General features: G+C 36.4%; 1 protein-coding gene across 1 annotated transcript in view; it reads left to right on the top strand.

The window, feature by feature from the left end:
- The first annotated feature begins 4024 nt into the window (after positions 1–4024).
- The window catches only part of CDH22 (cadherin 22), a 3413183-nt gene continuing 3396553 nt past the window's right edge, over positions 4025–20654 (top strand). Inside the window, exon 1 of the mRNA XM_044090249.1 lies at positions 4025–4266. The gene's annotated coding sequence lies outside the window, so the exon portion shown is untranslated. The remainder of the gene's footprint in view (positions 4267–20654) is intronic.

The following is a 20654-nucleotide window of genomic DNA, read 5'->3' as shown; positions in this document are numbered from 1 at the left end:
CACAGAGTATCGTGAAAAAAATGAACCCTGGGATTCATTAAAACCTACACCTACAAGTGTTCACTAAGCATACACCATTCTGTGTGAACAGACAACACAAGCATAGCTCACACCTTTTTCCTCCTAACATTAGTTTTCTTACTAATTTTCTTGTAACCTTAAATATCGATGGGGATTCATGGAGGTAACCACAAAGCACAGACTATATGTACACTTAGTGTAATCTTTCTGAGGGACTAGAAAGCACAAAAAATGTGGTAGGGATGTTCTTGAATACAGATCAGGTACATTTCAAGCATACCATTGACATAAAGTCAACTCCAATAAACAGATATACAAAAACACCATTCAGTAAAAAACAGAACTGCTTTGTCTACAAGTGCTGATATCAAAAAAATCATTCATGAGTTGAGCAAATTCTTCTTTTTTACATTACATCACATAAAGCCATCGATCTGTCTGCAATGAGCTCCTTTTTGACTGTGGGTTTACCTAGACTCTCCAGCAATATTGTCAGCTGCTAAGAAAAACTCATTGTTTACTGTATAGTGATTATGCCAATGAAACAAACAAACAAAAAAACATGGTCAGTAAATATGCCACAAACACAGGGGCTATGTCACATATCAGCTTCACTCTGTGTAGATCTTCTTTTGAATAATAAATGAATAAGTGCTTGTATGTGTAAGAAATGGATGACTGTCATGAGTTTACTGTGATGGTTGCACTGTAGAGTAGTAGCTACTAAAGGCAGATGACCTTCTTCTTTTCTCAGGCATACATACAGATTACTTAGAGGAAATAGCTGTAGACCTCAGCTGCTTTACTTTTATAATACCCAGCTTATTCTGTAGTTCAGTTGGAAGGATTTGATGAATAATGTTGAATATTTTGTGGAAACTAGATCATTTAAGCTACGTAAAAATATTTGTAAACTATGCCCAGGCTGCATATATGTATGTATGTATGTATGACTTCTTTTTAACATAAAGTATTACAAATATATGGCAATTGATGCAGTGGTAGTTAAAGCTGTCAAACATAAACATGCAGAGATATAGATTTCACTAGAGGGAATTTCCTTTTTGCATACATTCTAATTGTAAAAGAAATTAGCAATTGTGTTTCTTTCTGACTGACCTCTTTTTTTTAATCAGTGAAGTAAGCATTGTAAAGAAAAAAGGACAGACTGACTATTATCCACATACACTACTAACTGTCTTGCATGTCCTACTCATAAAGTTATCAATTATTGTTAGTATCTCACTTATTTCAGATATCCTTTATACTGCATTGCAGATTCTACATATCTTTTGTAAAACACACAGAGATTTGTTTTCAGTGGCACTAGTGGTGTTGCTTTTTCCAGGTTAGTTGTACCACTAATGTATGGAACTTCAGGGCAGTGAGTTGATGTCAATGTAGTAGAAAATGACCATGGCTGAATTCACCTCTGACTCATCTATGAGGTTATGGCTCATGACTGTGTTACAGGGCAGCAGACTGGGCCTACAGTGATTGCATTCGGCTGCTGTACATCTTTGTGCCGATTCTGCAATAGATTTAACATGACGATACCTCGTAATCGTAATGGACACATTTTAGTGTGCTTTAATACTATTGAGGGATTTTTAATCTTTTCACCAGCAAAAAGCTCCTAATATGATGTTTTACTTTGCAGTCATTTTTGCAGTTAGATTCAGACTAAGACTAAGAAAGTATCTTTAAAATATCTAAAATGAAAAGATTTACATCTTTAGATCTGCTAATATGTCCTCAACATGAGAATGATTGCCTGTTTTCCTAGCTCAGTGTTTAAGAAGCTTCCCTACAGTTCATCAAAAAAGTTCCACAAAGTTGTGTCCAGCTAAAACAATCTGGTTCAAGTTGCAAGTTAATGAAACTAACAATAAATACAATTTTTGAATGGGGCTTTACCTCTATCCTCTTTATATATGTCTATTAATGACTTAGTGACACAGCTACAGAGAACAATCTAAAATGAAGGAATCCCTGCCGGTGCACAAACAGAAACTGTACTAGTAAGGATTTCCTATGGCAAGCACTGATCATGGAGATAAACACTGAGGGATACAAGCCCACAAATATAAACACATCCATTTTCTATTTGATTAAGGTTGGGGAAAATAGGAATGAATACGCTTGGATTTAGTTCACCATCAGCTGCTTATAAGATATTAATGATCTAACATGTGATGCTTTTGTTTTTTGAGAGGGTGGTGTGAGTACTGATCAGTGCTGTACTTTTTTTTTCACACTCAGGAAGCTGGCACTTTCAACCCTTATTAATATTGTCTCTCTCCATAAGCTTATCATTGCATATCAGTATATTGGTGAGGGGAAATATTCTACCTTAAAAGCATGGTGTTGTTTTCCACTACCATTATGATGGACATGTATCAGCACAGCATCAAGAACTAAAAAATGACCCCCTTCGGGAGATGTAAAGACCTCAGGAAATGGTTATGGGTTAATTGGCACATGCTTACAAGTAGTAAAATAAATAGTTATTTATTGCTAGCACTGTTAAGGTGAAGCATTTTCATTAAGGAATTAATTAAATAAAAAATAAAATGAAATTAAACAAATTAAGTTAAATTAGATGAAAAAGAATGAAATGTTTCACCTTGAATGTAAATGTGGGCTAGAGGTCTTTCAATTACAGTAGCAGAATAATGTGGCAGTATTCCACAGTACCTACCAATGACACGCCTGTCAAAGATGACACACACCACAATGCTTTAGGTGACACACCAGTGATCTCCAACACCCGAGTTACCAAAGACACTGCTTTTGCATTCGTTGCTCATGTGAAGTGCACTGAATTGTTTTTTACCAGGATATTTTGACACATCAAACTCAAAAGGTTCACCATCACTCCCCTAGAAGAAACTTTTTTCTGGAAGTCAGAGATTCATGATAGAACTCAAAGATTCATAGTAGAACCCTTTTTCTTATCTGTTTCTGTTTTTCCAAAATTACTACATACTACACTGCCACGTGGTAGTATTGTGCAATTTGTTTTATGGCCATTGCCTTGAGAACTGAGAAAGGTTAAGATGCTAAAGGGACACATAGTTCCACAGTTATTTTAGTGATACATATGCAATGGCTGTGGATCATGTCACAAATAAAGTAGCCATTCTTAAATCTGGTGTGTTTTGTATGCTTCATAATGCACTCTGTGCGATATTTCTAATGATTTAACTATTTGTGTAGCTAGCAGGCTGTTCATTAAAAAGACATTTCAGGTAGCATAACAGAAAGGTATACCGAAAAGTGTAATTTCTAGAACCAAATGACATTCTTAATCCTTTTCAAGCTGTTTTACTAGAATGTTCTAAAAAAAGATACATCAGTAAAGAAATGTGCTTTTAGTTATCCAATGTATTCAGACAGTTTGGAACAAAGAAATGCCTTCTGCTAAAGGTTAACATCGTTTTAGTATTTAATCATGCATGCTATATTTCATACAACTAAACATGCAAAATATTATAAAAAGAACATAGAAAATAAGCCTTCAGATAAGGCAGGACAATGGAGTAAGAGATGTGTAGACAGGGTCCAGACCTTCATGATTCCAGGAGGAAGTAAAGCTGTACAGAAAAAAAAAATCACCAGAGAAAACAAATGGCTTGTTGCTGCTCACTTGCAAGCCACACTATAGAGATCTAGTCATGTGAAGAGAAGTGAAGAGAAACAAATAGCGTCTTTTGAAATTTTTGGCATAATGCTTATGTTGCCTGATTTTAACACAGGTGTATTTTCTTTTTTGCATTTGATAATGTCTCTGAACAGAGATTGGGAAAATAAGATATACTTGCTGCCTTGACATCTATCACTTGCAGAAGCCACTGAGTTTGTGAGGAATATTTTGCTTGCTAATACTCTAAGAAATGCATATTGTATTCTGTATTCTCTGTGTGACCACAAGGGGCTGGGAATACTGCACACTCCCTCATTCCTTATTGCTTGCTGTCTGTGTCTCTCTATTTAGCAAATCTGCTCTCAGTATCAGGCTGAGTGTGATCGAATCGGGAGCCTAACCTAGAAACCTGCTAACTGAGACACAGCATCGTTCCGAGGAGATGGCGAAAGGCAGCATGCACAGCAAATATTGATTCCTTTTGGGCAATGGGATAAACTGTGGTGATTGGAAATCAAGGAACAAAGAGAAAAACAAAGTGGATAAAAACTAACTACTGGGTATAAGGATTTTTCAAAAAGAAAAAAAACAGAGAAGAGGTAAGCTTGTTCCAAGAGATTTGTAATCATGCATGAGTTACTCTGTTTAAGTGTTAAGCATATTGAGAGCCCCCCCTCCACCTCTCTCTCTCTCCCTCTCTCTCTCTCTCTCTTTCTGTTTTTTCACTGCCTTAGGCTTTGCTGAAAGCACTATGTACCTTAAGTGATAGATCTGCTCTGCATTGCTTAGTGAAAGTGAAACCTTAAACTAATGTCTAGAAGTCCCAGTCTTGTCTGAAAAAAAGCACACTTTCAAATGTGATCCCAAATGTGGAATCTTATTTATTATTAATACAACTACAACTTGCTGATAATTGGTTGAGATAGTATTGGATACACATCATCTCATGCTTCTATCTCCCTCTCTTACTATTTCTCGCTCTCTTTCTCTCTTTCTTATTTTGTTGTTTCATCAAACAAAAGCATCTCCGTGAAATGTTCGGATAGCAGGTACAGCACTGCAAAATTAGGATGGTACAGCTTGCTGCTATTTGTCAGTTAGCATTTTAATAACAGCACATTAGTCCCAGTGCATTATTCATCATTTTGTCTCAGCCTTCTAATGGAGCAATCAGAGAAAGCTGCACTAGATGCACTTCAACTCTGGTCCGTCCGACAACTATCGCAGATCCAGCTACTGCTGAAGTATACCTGTTACAGCTCTGGGAACCAAAGATTTTGTGTTTTGGACTTACATCTTTGCTTTGTAGGACTCTGGATTTATTAAACTTGAAAAATGCGGAGTTTGGTAATACCCATGAAAACTTTTTTGGAAATGACTATAGCCCAAAATTGCTCCTCCAGCTTTTCTACCAGATACTTAAGTTAAGACATGACTTAATTTGACTCCCCAATGTGCTTGGCATTGACTTACTCTTAAAGTTATGTTTTTTTTTTAAATTGGTACCTATGTTACAGTTTAAAAATGATTTCAGCAACTCTAAAGCTACAGGCAGATACATGGAAGTTAATGTAAAATAAACATTTTTTTTATGTAAGTAGAGATATATATTTAAATGGAAAGAACATACAGAAAAGAAACAAAATAATATTTTTTTTCTTTAACTGTATTTTCCATGTGTTAAGGGATGTTGGGCTTTCAATAACTTTAAGGTAGACGCTTCATAATGAGTGAATGTATATGTATGCACACACATTTGCAGTTCTTTGCAGGTCTACAGCCAAACATATCTTTAGATTTCTATCTTCTGGAAAGGTAATAAGGGCCATGACAGAATACAATGAGTTTGTTTTTTGTATTTCACACCATTGACAATTGACCAAATTAGGCTTAGAGTCTTTGTTTTTGAGCCTTCTGCTATCAGTAATGGATAATTAATATTTTTTTTCTTACTGGTATGTTATCACTTCTTGATATGTGTGTATTTGGGGATGGGGTTTGCAGGGTTAATAATAGTGCAAATTGTATGTATTCCATGCACTTTACTGCAATCGGGCTCTTAAAAGGATTCAAGCTATTGCCTGCACTGTAAACAATCAGAGATCTAAAATAAACTATTCTCAAATGAGTTGCACTATTGTTCTTTCAGAAAAGTGAATATACATGAAGTAGTTTCTCTCTTCAGTTCTGTTTGTAGTATTGCTACTGATTTTATAATTTGACTACAGCAGGTGCAGTAATCCTGTCGTGTGGTGGGATACTTTGAATCAAATTATTTGACTTGGTAAGACTGTAAGCATGTGTCTTCTCCACCCCTGCAGCGTGCTGCCCTTCTCCCCATCAGTGATATCAGTTGCTCCTAGAAAACGACCAGGTCCTAGCGATTTGGAAATCACCTTATCATTGCAGCTGATGCCCTGTAGTTGAATGATGTAGTTTCCTGAAACACCTTGCATGAGTCATACAGCTGGGGACAGATACCTTTGTACAAAAAAGGCAAGTCTGTCACCTGTTGTACATCCACCATGGACATCGTTTAAAGCTGAGGGTGTAAATCTTTGTTTGGGGTACCACATACTGTTGGCTTCCACATACCACACACACACACACACACACACACACACACACACAAAGCATTCCAGAGACCTTTTGTTTCTAAATGTCACAAAAGCAAAATGAGCTGATAATAGACTTGCTATATTAACATTCATTTTTCTCACCAATGATGAAAGCTTTGGTTGAAATGTAATTATATTTCAAAACAGTGAATGGGGTTAGCATTATTTAATATAAATTGCACTTTTCTATTTTAATGCTGACCTGAAACAATTTTGAGTACCATTTTGATGATATGGCTTCACAGTTTAATAGCCCTTGCTGTTAACATTTTCACAGACCGCCTCCCCCCGTCAGTTGATTTATAGATGAGCTTTCTGATTTGATACAACAAGCGGCTCTCTCAAGTGCTTGATATATGATTGCATCTTAATTAACACAATATCGTGTGGGGCAAGCATTGTGGAAGTTACAGAACGTCATTTGCACACAGCACTGACCCTGTACTATAACTATAATACATTCTTCTCTTAGGTGAATAGGTCTCTGCTAAGGGATGTCATAACTAGTAACATATTTGTTAGCAGCATGCATATTTATTCCCGGAACATGTATCTGTAATAGAGTAGAGCTACTCAGTTCCGAGGAATATGGACGTAAAATGAATATGGCAATTGCATGCGTTAAATCTGTCTTTTCTCCCCTTACATCTCTTCACTTCTTATTAAACAAACTGCAGTGTCCCAGCGTTTCATTTTCCATTTAATGCAATCTTTCTGATAGACCCTATTTGCTGCGAATGGTCTTTAAGCTGCATGAGGATTTATTGGCCAAGCTATTCCCTGCTTGCCCCTGGCCATCATAAATTTTGAACAGCAGACAAGGGGCTGATATATGCGGGAGCTGGGGACGTGCGAAGAAAATGAACCGTAATTAATCAGCATAGAACATAATCAGTCGCACATTACAATACTTATTCTAACAGTATTTCTCAGAAGATTTTTTTTTTACTTTGAGATAATTAATAATAGTAAAGTCTGCTAAAATGCATACTGGGTACTTCTTTAACAAAGGGGTGTGGCTGTACCACCTGTCTGGAGGGGACTTTCCTACCTTTTTACACTGATCTGTACTGTGTAGACAGAATCCACATATATTTTAGTGAATATTCAGGGCTCATGCACATGGATCCTGTTCTAATAGCAGCAGTGTATCATAAAAGCAGCATCGTGTGCATGATGCGTGGGTATTTAGGTGTGCTTGCAGGCATTATTGGAATATGGGTGAGCAAGGTTGCTGAAATTCTGCTGCTTATTAACGATATATGAAATCCAAGGAAATCTTGTTGCTGTATGCCGTTGCAGGTTTTATAAATGTTTCCTAGCTTCTTGCAGATTTACTTTTGCATAGTTAGAAATAAATGCTGAGAGTTGCCAAGTCACGGTCCCTGAATGCTACACTGTAATGCTTTTGCTTAGAATGATGCATTTGCTGGGCTAAGTCAGGAGGAGTACAATGATTTACTGTTGGTATATTAATTTCATTATATGGTTAGCTCAAAGCGTTAAACGATGGTGGCAACTGATAAAAAAAAACGTCTGCCTAATAATTGTTAGAATAAATGTATTTACATTTTGTTACTCACGAAGCCGGATTTACGCCGTCCAAGTCAGACACATGTCCACTACTATACACACAGTCCAATTAATAATGTTAATGTATGTATTTTAAAGGATAGTAACAACATTAGCAAATTAAGCCAGCAAAGCATCTATAGTCTGTCTGATGGAACTCCGATCTATGTATGAAAGTAAAGTGGAGGAATATTCACTGGTCATTACAATTTAATAGTAAAAATGGAACACGTGTGACCATATCAAGGGTATATTAATAACATGCCATATTTTAGTAGTCAATGGCATCAGTGGAGAGTGCCTATGGAGGACGTGCAGACTCCGCACAGAAGGCACCCCAGCCGAGGATCGGGGGTGGATTCATTATAAAAGTCGACTAATATAACAGGTCATGATGCATTTATAGGAAAGACAGCTGAGCAACTGATAAAATAAACAAAAAGTTCCATTTAAGAAAAGCCTACAGGTGCTGCTGGAAAAGGTACTGAATAATGAAATGCTGGAAGGAGAGGTGAATTACAATGAGTGAAATACAAGTTTGTATGAATGTGCACTATCTCTTATTGTGGACTACTGTACTTCTGAAACCACAGCTGATTTTAATTTGACCCTGATATAACGTTTTTTGCATTAGATACTTCATGTATGAAAAGGCTAAGGAGGGAGTCAAACATGGCAATGTGCATTGTAAATCCATTAGCTATGTGGTGGGAGGTTTTATGAAGGTAGTTAAGTGGTTGTATATGCAGATGTTGCTGTCAGAAACATAGATGACTATTGAATGAGTAGTAGCTATTTGATGCAAGACTGTGAATAGGTTATGTTGCCTTGCTGTCACAAGGTGCATCTACTAAGATAAATATTGGTTAGTGGTCCCAGATGCTGAGGGAATGGCATGGCAGAGAAGGATGAAGCATTTCTGACATTCCTGGGAAAAGGTGTGGAGTTAAGCTACTACCTGGCATATCCCTGCAGAAGCCTGAATAGGAAGTGCCTTGCATAAGTTAGAACACCACCACTGGCTATGCATGTATGTTAAAATTACACATTTCAATTGCCTGTTTACCTGGAGCTGTTTCACAAGGAGTTAACTTCCCCAGAAAATGAGAAATATGAATAAAATACTGACCAGTGATGGTCCTGTCAAGCCTGAGGCATTGTCCTTGTGTGTTATCAACAGTGAGGTAGTTTGTAATGAGTGTATGCACACACACACACACACACACACACACACACACACACATATATATATATATATATATATATATATATATATATATATATATATATATGTAAAATGCATTAACATTTACCTGCACTATTCTGCCATAAATTATAGGGATTGTTGAATTATACAGTACATAGTTTTAAAGTAATGATAGAAAAAGATGACAAACAAGAAGATAAATACCTGCACTGCAGCTTTAACATTAGTCATTTCTGAACTTTATGTAACTTCCTCACCTTTACTGCTTGCTCTATAAATATGTATATGTTCCTTGCATCTTATCTCCTGAAGTGGAATTACATGTATTCCTCAAACTGGATTTTATCATAACTTTACCATTTGCCTTCTTCCACAGACTACTTGTTCATCCAGACTACTTAAGAGCTTTATCTTTTTCCTATAACCTTCTAATATTTAACATTTTTCATAGCAGTTCTATATACAATGAATAAACATTTTTAATGTTACAGCTTTTCATGAGACTTGTTGTATATTTGTTGCTAAAGTTTCTGTTTATAAAAGTGAGATGCATTGGATGACTTATAAATTATTTTGCATTCTCTGCCTCTGGCAGGGGCATGACAGAAAAGGGATCTTGGGCCATTTAGTATACCTGGTTATAATATATATATATATATATATATATATATATATATATATATATATATGTGTGTGTGTGTGTGTGTGTGTATGTGTGTGTGTGTGTGTGTGTGTGTGTGTGTGTGTGTGTACATATATATATATATATATATATATATATACACACACACACACACACATATATATATATATCTATATCTGTATGTGCAGCACCCTGTCCCCATTGTTTGAGGTGTAATCTTCCATATTCACCTCTTAGACTTTCTCAGGAAAATGTTCATCTGAGATGCAATTATTTCAGAGAACTCTATGAACTTTATGAGTACTGTAATATACGCTGATGTTATGTGTGAAATAAATTAAAAAGCAAAAAACAAATTAAATGTTTGCGCTGAGTGACAGTTGTTTTAGCATTGTCAGTTTTAAGCTGACTTCTTTGAAGGTGAACACAGGACAATGCCAAAAGTGTGTCTTGATTCCCCTTCTGTGTATCATTTTTATTGACAGGATATTCAGGCATGGCCAAGGTCTGGTAAATATTTAGTCTGGGGATATAGGAAGGGTAACCTTGTTGCATGCAAATAATATCATTTTAGCTGTAAGTATATGTGATATCCAGAGTGCACAGGATTAAATCACTGTTAGGTGAAAATGGTCCCGTCTTAGTCAGAGGTCATGGATCTCTATCTGTAAAAAAGTCGGAGTGTTCGCTGCAGGTGATGGGGGTTCTGCTTCTTCAGGCAAGTTTAATTATCTCTGAGTCTTGTTCATGAGTGAGGGTACTGTGGATCGGGAGAAGGCTAGTGGATGGTGCAGCCATACCAGTACTGCAGGCGTTATCCTGGATTGTGTTAGTGAAGTGAGAGCTGTGTTACATGACAAAGTGCTCAGTCTTTATCTTCACACTAATCTATGGTCAGGAGATTTGGGTAGTGACTGAAGATGCCACTTGCACAGGCAGCAGACATGGGCCCCCTCTACAAGGAAGCTGGTCTCAGTCTCAGTGAAACAGTAACGATCCTGTCAGTGTGGAAGGAACTTGGAACACTGTCACTACTTTGTCATGTGACAAGAGTTGAAGTGGTAGGATATATTTTGATTATGCGCCCCGGGTACTGTTTACAACAGGTAATGAGGAACAACGCCACAGGAAGAAGTTCCAGAATAACCTGTGACACATAGAAGGGATTATGTCACTCTCTCTCCCTGACTAGGAATGCCTTAGGATTGCACAGGATAAGCTAAAGGCAAGAAGTAGAATCAGCAAAAATACAATAGTATACACAGCTATACCTCTGTGCAGGTAATTAAATATCAAAGAGCTTACTGCAAAATTAAGTACATTCTAAAATGTGAACGGATAACATTTTTAACTGTACCAGGTTGCAGCTAGATGGTGTAATGTATCAGCGACTGATGGTGATCATGCAGCAATTAAATAAATCCTGAATTGTACATCTTTTCTGCTAAAGTTGCCATATTGACTTTTGACATCTTTCTTAGTTTTTGATAAACTCAAGTTCTCCTTACACTTGGACTTATAATGCAGAAATTGTGTATAATATTGTCGATTGTCACTAACATACTTTTAAAGGAGTAGTTTTTCCAGTATGAAAGATGAATGACAGAACCTTGAATGAAACAGCTAGCATGGTGCATTTGAGGAAAATGAGCTTAAATCGTGCAACACCAATGAACCCAAAAGCTCTTTTAAGAGTCACAAAAGATGAGAAGGTTGGTATAATGCTTTAGATGGCTACCCCACAGACACACGGTATAGAGTTTGATTCTCACCTTTTAGGGAAATTTGGTTAGGCTTAAAATGGCCTAAAAGATCAGTTAGCCTAGTACTAACTTATGAACCTATGAACTATGAGGGTCGTTCCCAATCCATCAACAAGAACTTGTGTTTTCCTTACAGAAGCCCAGCTCAGTGGAGCTCTCTTTACATATAAGACTAGTGAGACTGATGGGTCTGTAGTTTCCTGGCTCAGTAGATGGCCCTCCTTTGTGCAGAAGGATGACTGCTGCCTTTCTCCATTCATGAGACACAAAGCCAGTTTGGAGCTATAGTTAAATAATTCCAGAGGCCCTGATTGGTCATATTTCATGCTGTTTAGAAGGCATCCTGGAATATTGTCAGGGCCTATTAATGCAGTGTTCTTGGTCTTAGAGAGAGCATTAAGGACCTGTTCCCTAGTGATAGAAGGGGAAGTTATATTTGATGATATTTCCTGAGGGAAGGGTGAGGGGGAGAGAGGAGTAAAGCTGGAGCTGAATTTATCAGCCAGGAGGTTTGCTATATCTTCTGGCTCAGTATAGGTGCCTCCATTTACAATGAGCTCTGCACACAATTGTGTATTGCCTTTGAGGTTGCGGACTTTGCTAAAGAATGCTTTGTGGTTGTTCTTGGCCTTTATTTGTCCTCTGAGTTGTTTGTTTAGTTTAATGAGAGTGCTTTTATCCTGCTGGGTGCTCCACCTCCTAATTTTTGCCATGATTTTCTTCCTTCTGTTATAAAGCTGATTGATTTTGTGATTCCACCAGGGTGGTTTGTTTTTTTACTTACTTCTGTATATTTTCCTGGTGGATACAGATGTCTCTATGCATATTTTGGTATCTACAATGAAGCTTGTTTATCAGAGCACTGTTAACTGCACCCCCCCCCCCAATAACCTTTTCAACCTTCATTGCCTACCTTAAGAAATTATAGCCCCTTTGTGTTGAATTTAATACAATAATTGTTGGAGACTTTCATTACACATCAGTACATTAGCAAACATACACCACAAGCAGCAAATACAAATATGGGTCCAGCACATCAACAATGTAAATTATGTCCCTCGCCAATACAGGCACCAATCTGCTTAATTTGTTTTTTTTTACAAATATATCTCTAGTAGACTTTGTACCTTCTGATACTCCATCAGTGATCAAATAAGACCTCCAAGTCATAATATTTTTGTAAGAATCTAGCCCCATTTATGTTCAAATTCTGCTGTCTTTAAAGACCTCTCCAGTGCTGCCCACTCCAAGAAAATGGCCAAGTTAAACTCAGTCACATGGACCACTGATTTTTATTCCTACCTACATTCAGTAGCGGCACTCACACTGACTGAAAGGAAAATCAAATATACTAGCAGGCAAGTTTAGGTCTTTCTTCCCCTCCAATTATAAAGTTCATACAATCCAGTTAGTAGCCCTCTCATAATTAATTATCAACAAGTCCTGCAATCCATAGCCAAAACTATTAACACTACGTCCATGGGTCCTAACAACATACCTGGTTGTTTCATTATTAGAATGAAACACTGCTTCATCAATTCCATCATAAACCTATTCAACCCAAGCCTGTACTCTGTGAATTTCTCATATTTTTTTATTTGTTTATATAACTGTTAGCGAATAAGAGAAATGGGCCTTTGAAGCAGTTTTAGCTGCCATCCAAACCGCAAGCAGAAGGTTATGTGCGTAATGATAAAGTGAATCATCTTGTGGCAGGGGTAGATTCCTTATCCCTGTCTTACTTTTATGTGGCCTGAACATCCAGAGTAGATTAGTCCGTTAAAGGGTTAACATGGAAAGCAATCTAGGACATGACCTGGTAGAAAGAAGCTGATACTCTTAGGAGTTGATACTGTTACTTCAAACTGGGTAATCTCTGCTAAACTTTGGCTGTGGAAAGCTAGAAGTTTGAAGATTTAGAAGCAATTGGAACCTTGGGGGGAAGTATTCTGGCCTTTTAAACTTCTTTGCCTTTTGCTAGGACTTTTTGTTTGAACTGCTGTTAGATAAGGTTTTATGCTGATGTGAAAGCACAGGTGAAAACTAAAGCTGTTGGCCTTTTCACAGTTGCTTTGGCAGAAAATTGTAGTGACCGAACATTTTCTTGCTGACAGCAGCCCTTCTTCAAATACTAGAATATACTGTTTCCTCTTGGACTGCTTCTTCATTAAATTGAGATGATTCTTCAGGACAAGAAAGACCTTTGTAAAGACTGTTCTGCTGTACTGCATAGTCTGCAAAGAAACCACAATTTTCTATTTGCACTGAAGTGGATTATGACAGCCTGGTCTCGGTTCAAGAATTATTGTGCTCAAATAAAATACCTTTTTCTTTTAAATCACAGTAATGCTGGTGTTTTTCTAAAAAAATCATTGTCATGGTGTGAGTCGGTATATATATATTTGTGCATGAATGAATGCATATATGTATGTATGTATATGTTTATGTATATGTGTATGTATACATGGACTGTCTGCCATAGCTGGACAACTAATATATTTCTTTGAGTGTCAGGACAAAGCTGGAGTATATGGAAAAAAGCATACAGTGCAGGGATAACATACAGACTACACACACACACACACACACACACACACACACACACACACACACACACACACACACACACACACACACACACACACACACACACACACACACACACACACACACACACACACACACACACACACACACACACACACAAACACACACACTGACCGCACAGAACTGAATGTCAGACACTGGAGATGTAGTCAATACACTATGTAAGCTGTTATACAAACATTTGTTTGAGAGGCTGCATTCTAACCATATCAAAGGCACTGAGTGCCAACATTTCAAAAGCTTAAATGAAGCAGAAAGCGCAGAAGTAAGGCAATATAGTAAGGAAATCAATGCTCAGTGATGTTTGCTTTCGTGTTACTAGCTGTCCAAGTAAAGAGTTTTGTAACATGAATTTATGTGCTGCATTTTTAATTACAAATTTAGACTAAATGTCTCAGAAATGAGAGGCACTTGCTTAGAAAAAGGAAAGCTTGGAGTGGAAGTCCGAAATTTTTATTTTGGTAGTTTGCTTTAGATTCTAAGACTATGACTGATAAACATTATCCTGTAGCAGTCCAGATATGGATTCTGGCAACCTCTTTATTGCTTACTGTCTTATACTGAGCAGGTAACTTAATTATATTTGTTAATCAGGTAAGCCCACAGTCCCTTCTCAGCAGCGACCTGGGAACAATATTTGGTAAAATGACTTTCTCAGAAGCACAAATTAGGCTGTTGAAATCAAACCCACCTCTGCTAGGGATCCACTTCTTGCAATACACAGTGACACATCTACACCAGACTGATGAGACACTCAATCAAACAGTGCTTCTGGGCTAAAACTGAAATGGGTCTATGTGATTCAGTACTCTAACCTGGTTTATCAAAACACCATGTTTAAGTTCTTCCAGTTTACACCACATATATGGTAAAGGCCTTGGGAGAAAAGACCACAGGAGAGGTCGCAGGTTTTCTGAGTATCTCATGTGATGAGAAGTGACTTACTTCTCAGGCAGCATTGACACGAATGTTCTTGTCCCACCAATATTACAATTAGTAGTAACCTTAATCTGTTGGAGAAGTTAAACGTTGACTAAGTTCTGGGAGCCTGGTTGAAACAGCTATTCTCTATTTGAAGGCAAACAAACATTGTAATATTGGTTCTTATCTCACCAGTTTTGGGTTCATTGCATTTAAAAATAGCACAGTACTGTTTACTTTGTTGACCACTCAATTTCTCTGCAAATATCTCTGAAAATGAATTATTTTCAGTCTCAAAACATGCTAGGAAAACTTTGAAATAAATGAATCATGAATCATTTACAGTTTCTTATCTGCAATAGTGCACTGGATTAGCTTAGTGTTTTACCCTGTAGATATGTGTTGTTATTTTTCTAGGTTTAAAATCTGTCAGTGACTTAACCAAATCCATCGTTTCTTGCCTCAGAGCACTAGTCAGTTTATGGCATTGCTTTTCTCTTTGCTGATTTTACTGATTTAATTTATCTGAATATTGCAAACATACCTATGATTCTCTGCAGTTTTCCTTTGGAAAGGAGAAAACCTACAAAGATTGCATTCATCAACTATTTGATCTTAACAAGGCAGATTAACACATAGAAGCAACTGTTTACTGCTTTCTGCTGTAAAATATTAGAGTGAGAAAGAAACACTAGGGATGCTTATAACATAACCACCAAATCAATGCAGCAATCATAGGCTTTACCAATGCAAATGATAAAAAAACAGTGCAAAAAACCTTTTGTCTTTATGCATTTGGTAATTCATTTAACATTTAACTGATCAACGTACTTGATTTTGAATGACAGTACAATACATTTTTAAGTATGATTTGAAGATAAGGGAACACACAAAGCTGGAATATTAAACATTAAGTAATTAAATAAACATAAATGTACAGCAACAGAAGAAAATCTGCTATGTTTGAAACATTCCAGAATAAATCCAAAATAAAGTTTCCCCCAAGAATTAACAGTGAGCCTACAAAAACATCCAATAAGATAAAAATAAATAAACAGCACTGAGACACAGCAGAGTAAAACCAAAAACAATCTTTATTAGACTATAAGAACATGAATAAAATGGAAGTTAGTGCTTTTGCAATAACAATCGCTTCATCAGTGCACATTAAAGGACTTAAGAATAAAAGATACATATAACACAGGTGGTGCAGTGGTGCAGAGATAGAGTTGTCACCTCATAGCAAGAGGTTCTCTGTTTCAATTCTTGGCTGGAGTGTCTTCTGTGTGGAGTCTGCATGTCCTCCCTGCATTTGTGTGGGTTTTCTGTGGGTACTCTGGTTTCCTCCCACATTAGAAAGACATACACCTGGAGCATTTCTCCCCAGGCCTCTGCTGAAAATTGGCTTTGTTCCAAGTCAGACTTTTCCAGTAAACAAATGTTATTAAATAAAAAATAAATAATAAAACAAATTGTTAAATCCTGTTAGAACAATTAAACTATCAGAATCACTACTATTGTCCCAATAACCAATCATAGTCACAATATAAATGAAAAGGCCAATCAAAATCACTATACTCACACCCCGTTGTACTTAAAAACATTACCAATAAATTCAACACTATTACAGTATGACCAGCCTCCATAAACGTATGAGATATTCAAAGAACCAATGAAAAAGAAGAGGGCTTGCCCTTCATCAGTATTAATCACCTACTATAGGGAGTCCCATTGGATGAAGTCAAAAATCCAACAGCTAATCAGCGTCTAAAGAATGACATAGCCAATGAAAATGAGAGCACACACTTTCATCAAGAGCCTATTGCAACTAATGTATCCATAATCAGAAGGCCAGTCAGTAAGGTAGCACCAAACACCTATCCACACTATAAGATCATCTAAAACATACTAAGACCAAAACAATGAAAGTAGCAAAAACATAAACATACAAAAAAGGAGAAAAAAATATATTCAAATAGAGCAAAACAATGGTCACTTCCTGCAATCTACCTATATAAACTGGATCACCTACAGAATACAGACAGCCCAAAACATTGTAACCCGTATGGCGTACGCCATATGTCAACACTAAAAATATCGACAGTGGCAGAACTTCACAAAAAAGGAAAATAAAATTTCCTTTTTTGTGCTAGCAGGAGGGATCTGCCCTCCCCCACGCCCCGTACTTTTAATATGCCAACTCCAAGATTGCACTAGAGTGCAAGAATGGAAATTTTACCATTCCTCACTATTGGGAGATAGCATTTCCCCATTGTCAATATTCTGAACATCGACCATATGGCATCAGCTTTATGGGTGTTGGCGTTGTGAGCTGTCAGCGTTCTGCATGGGACCCTATAAACTGCATGATTTGAGTATGGGTTTGAAGGGAATCTTCCCATTTAATTTTGCCCCCTGTCCACATATAATCTAATGATCCATCTCAATTCCACATTTTCAGTGGAATTGCTAAAATCACCCACGTGCAGATCTTGTTCTAATTTTTTTTCTAAAACCAAAAACCCCTAGGGATTTGAGCCCCACTGATGCAGATATGGCTCTCATTTTACAAGTGTTACAAAACAGACTAATAAAGATTGGTGATAGCCTTGTAACAGCAGGCATTTTCAATTATAAAAGTAAAAGCCACTCTATTAGATGGACCTGATGAAGCTCAGGTGAAAGTGTTTTCCTAAATATAGTTCTATAGTTGTAGCTCATATTGTGCTGTCATGCTTGGTTTGTTAATTGTTAAAAATAAAATAAAACCTTTTAACTGAGAATGAGGTTCCACAGGCTGCTAAGCTGGAACCCACTGAGGTCTTTCTGGATATTCAAACAAGGGACTAACCTCTAAGCTTTGCAATTGACTCCTTGTTTTTCCATCTCCCAGATTTTCCTCCAATCAGCTCCCATGGAGCCTCCCACCATAGTCTGTAACTGCCTTTAAATAACTGACGTGTTGAATGTAATGTATTAGAACAAGTAATATATATATATATATATATATATATATATATATATATATATATATATATATATATATATATATACATGTAGTGAAATCTACATGCTTAACTGAATAAATTACCAGAAACTTCAACAAGGTGTCTTTATTCCTCCCACAGGAACGTATCAGAGAGAAAGAGTCTCTTAGATCTGCTAACTAAAGTGATTTTTATCTGGATTAATTCTTTATACCATTTTTCTTGTTAGTCCTGTCGCCCTCTGGGTCACAGGTGGGATACCAGACTTCACTCCAGCCCTCTGGATTACCTGTTTTATAGTTAAAATAGTATGACCTTGATACCTTTATATAGGCACCATGGCAGCATATAGTCAATGCAAGGTGGATATAGCAGCTTCTTCCTATGCAACTATGCCATTTTGTTATCTCCATTATTCAATGTGTCTCTTGTAAGTACTGAACCCCACCACCATCACTATCAAAATCTGAGGAATACCTATGATTACTCACCTACCATTTAATAAACTGGAACACGTTAGATGTGCTGTACAGGAATGCCTACTAGTTTCCTCCTAACCTTGATTGACTTATAACAAAGACAGGCAGTTTGCCTCTTGCCTCTTTGCCTTTTGGCCAAACAGGATTCTTCTGATATGATATTAATTTCGCAAAGAGATTAGGAGAATCAGAATGGCGTGTTGCAACAAAGTTCAGATTGTGGGTGTCTCAGTGATATTATATATATATATATATATGTATATATATATATATATATATATATATATATATATATATATATATATATATATATATATATATATATACATATTATACACACACGCACATACTTATATGTATGTGCATGTGTGTATAATATGTATATATGTGGATATATATATATATATATATATATATATATATATATATATATATATATATATATATATGTTGTATCTTTCGGCTTTTCGCGGTTAGGGGTCGCCACAGTGGAACTCCGGTCCGCTAATGATTGGCAGTAGATTTTTACATACCAACTTGCCAGGCCTGACGCACAACCTTCAACGAAGGTACGCCCATTCACGCATGTCTCCACACAGAAGATGCTTTAGCTGAGAATCGAGCAGGACATCTTACTGTGAGGTGACAATGCTACCGCAGCACCACCGCCACAGTTTTATATATATATATATATATATATATATATATATATATATATATATGTATATATATATATATATATATATATATATATATATGTACTGTTTATAAGAGTGAAAGTCACCTTATGCTTTGTTATAAAAATGTAAACTTTGCATATTGGAGGTTTTCAGTCTCAAAGATCAGCTATTAGAGCTAATAAGGATAATTTGTTCCACTCGCTTTGATTTCCTGCTTATTGGTTCTGATCTGAAACCAGCACCAAGAATAACCTAAAACATGTGCCCTTCTCAGATTTACCTTAAGTTTGACCAGTGCATTTCTAGATATCACTGCACCATCAGGATAGGTGTTGCATACATTCCACAATCTCTGCGTGCAAATGCACATCCTTGAAGTTGTATAGACATACCCTTTCCCTAGGTAGTCTATAGATATGTGTATACTTTTCTATTATGACACACATTTCCCTTTTGTCTGAAAGAGATAAACTGTATTGTCTTATATGCTTACTATGGTTTGCATTTTAGTCTTTGCAATTTTACAGATGGGTCTCCTGGACTACCTTTTTCCTGTGCATTTCCCAGGAATGTCATTTTATAAACAGCACACAGTATTTCACATTGAATCTAAACACCTGTTCATACAAAGAAGTCACAATAGTAATGATATTAATTTCTGTTTTAAGCCAATTTCCTAATATATTCTGTTCTTAACAAATGTTTTTGTACTCTTTATCTAATACCAAAATTATCATGTTTTTGTTTTTCAATATTACAATTATTACTGTAAAATGTATTTCATACCCAAAAGGAAATATCATTTCTACTTAACAAAATCATTTGTACCATGCTAAAGAACTGTTCCTTTTTATATGAGGCAGTGTCAGAAAGCACTACTTTTCCAAAAATGTATGGTGTCGTAAACTCCTTACATCACTTCATGAATAGAGCAATTTTCATACACAAAACAAAGCAAATATTTTCTCCAAATCAGGTTTCACTTTTACCTTGCTGAACGACATTCAGTATCTCATTAGAATTGTGTTCGATGATTGAATTTGATGAAGCAACACTACATTCTACATTTAGATTCATGGGCAAAACATATTAAAAACGACAAATAAATGACAAATGAAAGGAACTTGGGCACCTACCATGCCAACATGTAGTATTGTCTGTTTCAAAGTATAAATGATTATTAACCAAGAAAGCACGAACAACAACAAATTCAAAAACCAGGTACTGCAGTAGTCAGAGTGATGAACCAAATGAAGCTATGAATGAAAAATTTAATGAAGCGCTTTTTGTTTGCACTATGTGCAAACTTCTTCAGACAAAATGTTAACATTCAGTAACACGTATAAGTAAATTCAGGTTTGATTAATTAGCCAATCCAGTTAAAGCAAACCTAATTATCCACCTTTGTAAAGACACAATGAGTAACTAAATGTTTTACTGTCACAAGAAACATTCACTAAGTGTTAAAAGTCTAACATCATAAAATAAAAACCAACAAAGGAAATATATA

The sequence above is a fragment of the Protopterus annectens genome, chromosome 12.part0 (assembly GCF_019279795.1).
Source record: "Protopterus annectens isolate FY-2018-M chromosome 12.part0, PAN1.0, whole genome shotgun sequence".
NCBI lineage: Eukaryota > Metazoa > Chordata > Ceratodontiformes > Protopteridae > Protopterus > Protopterus annectens.
Note: the sequence above shows the minus strand (reverse complement) of the source record. Positions and strands in the feature narration are given on the sequence as shown.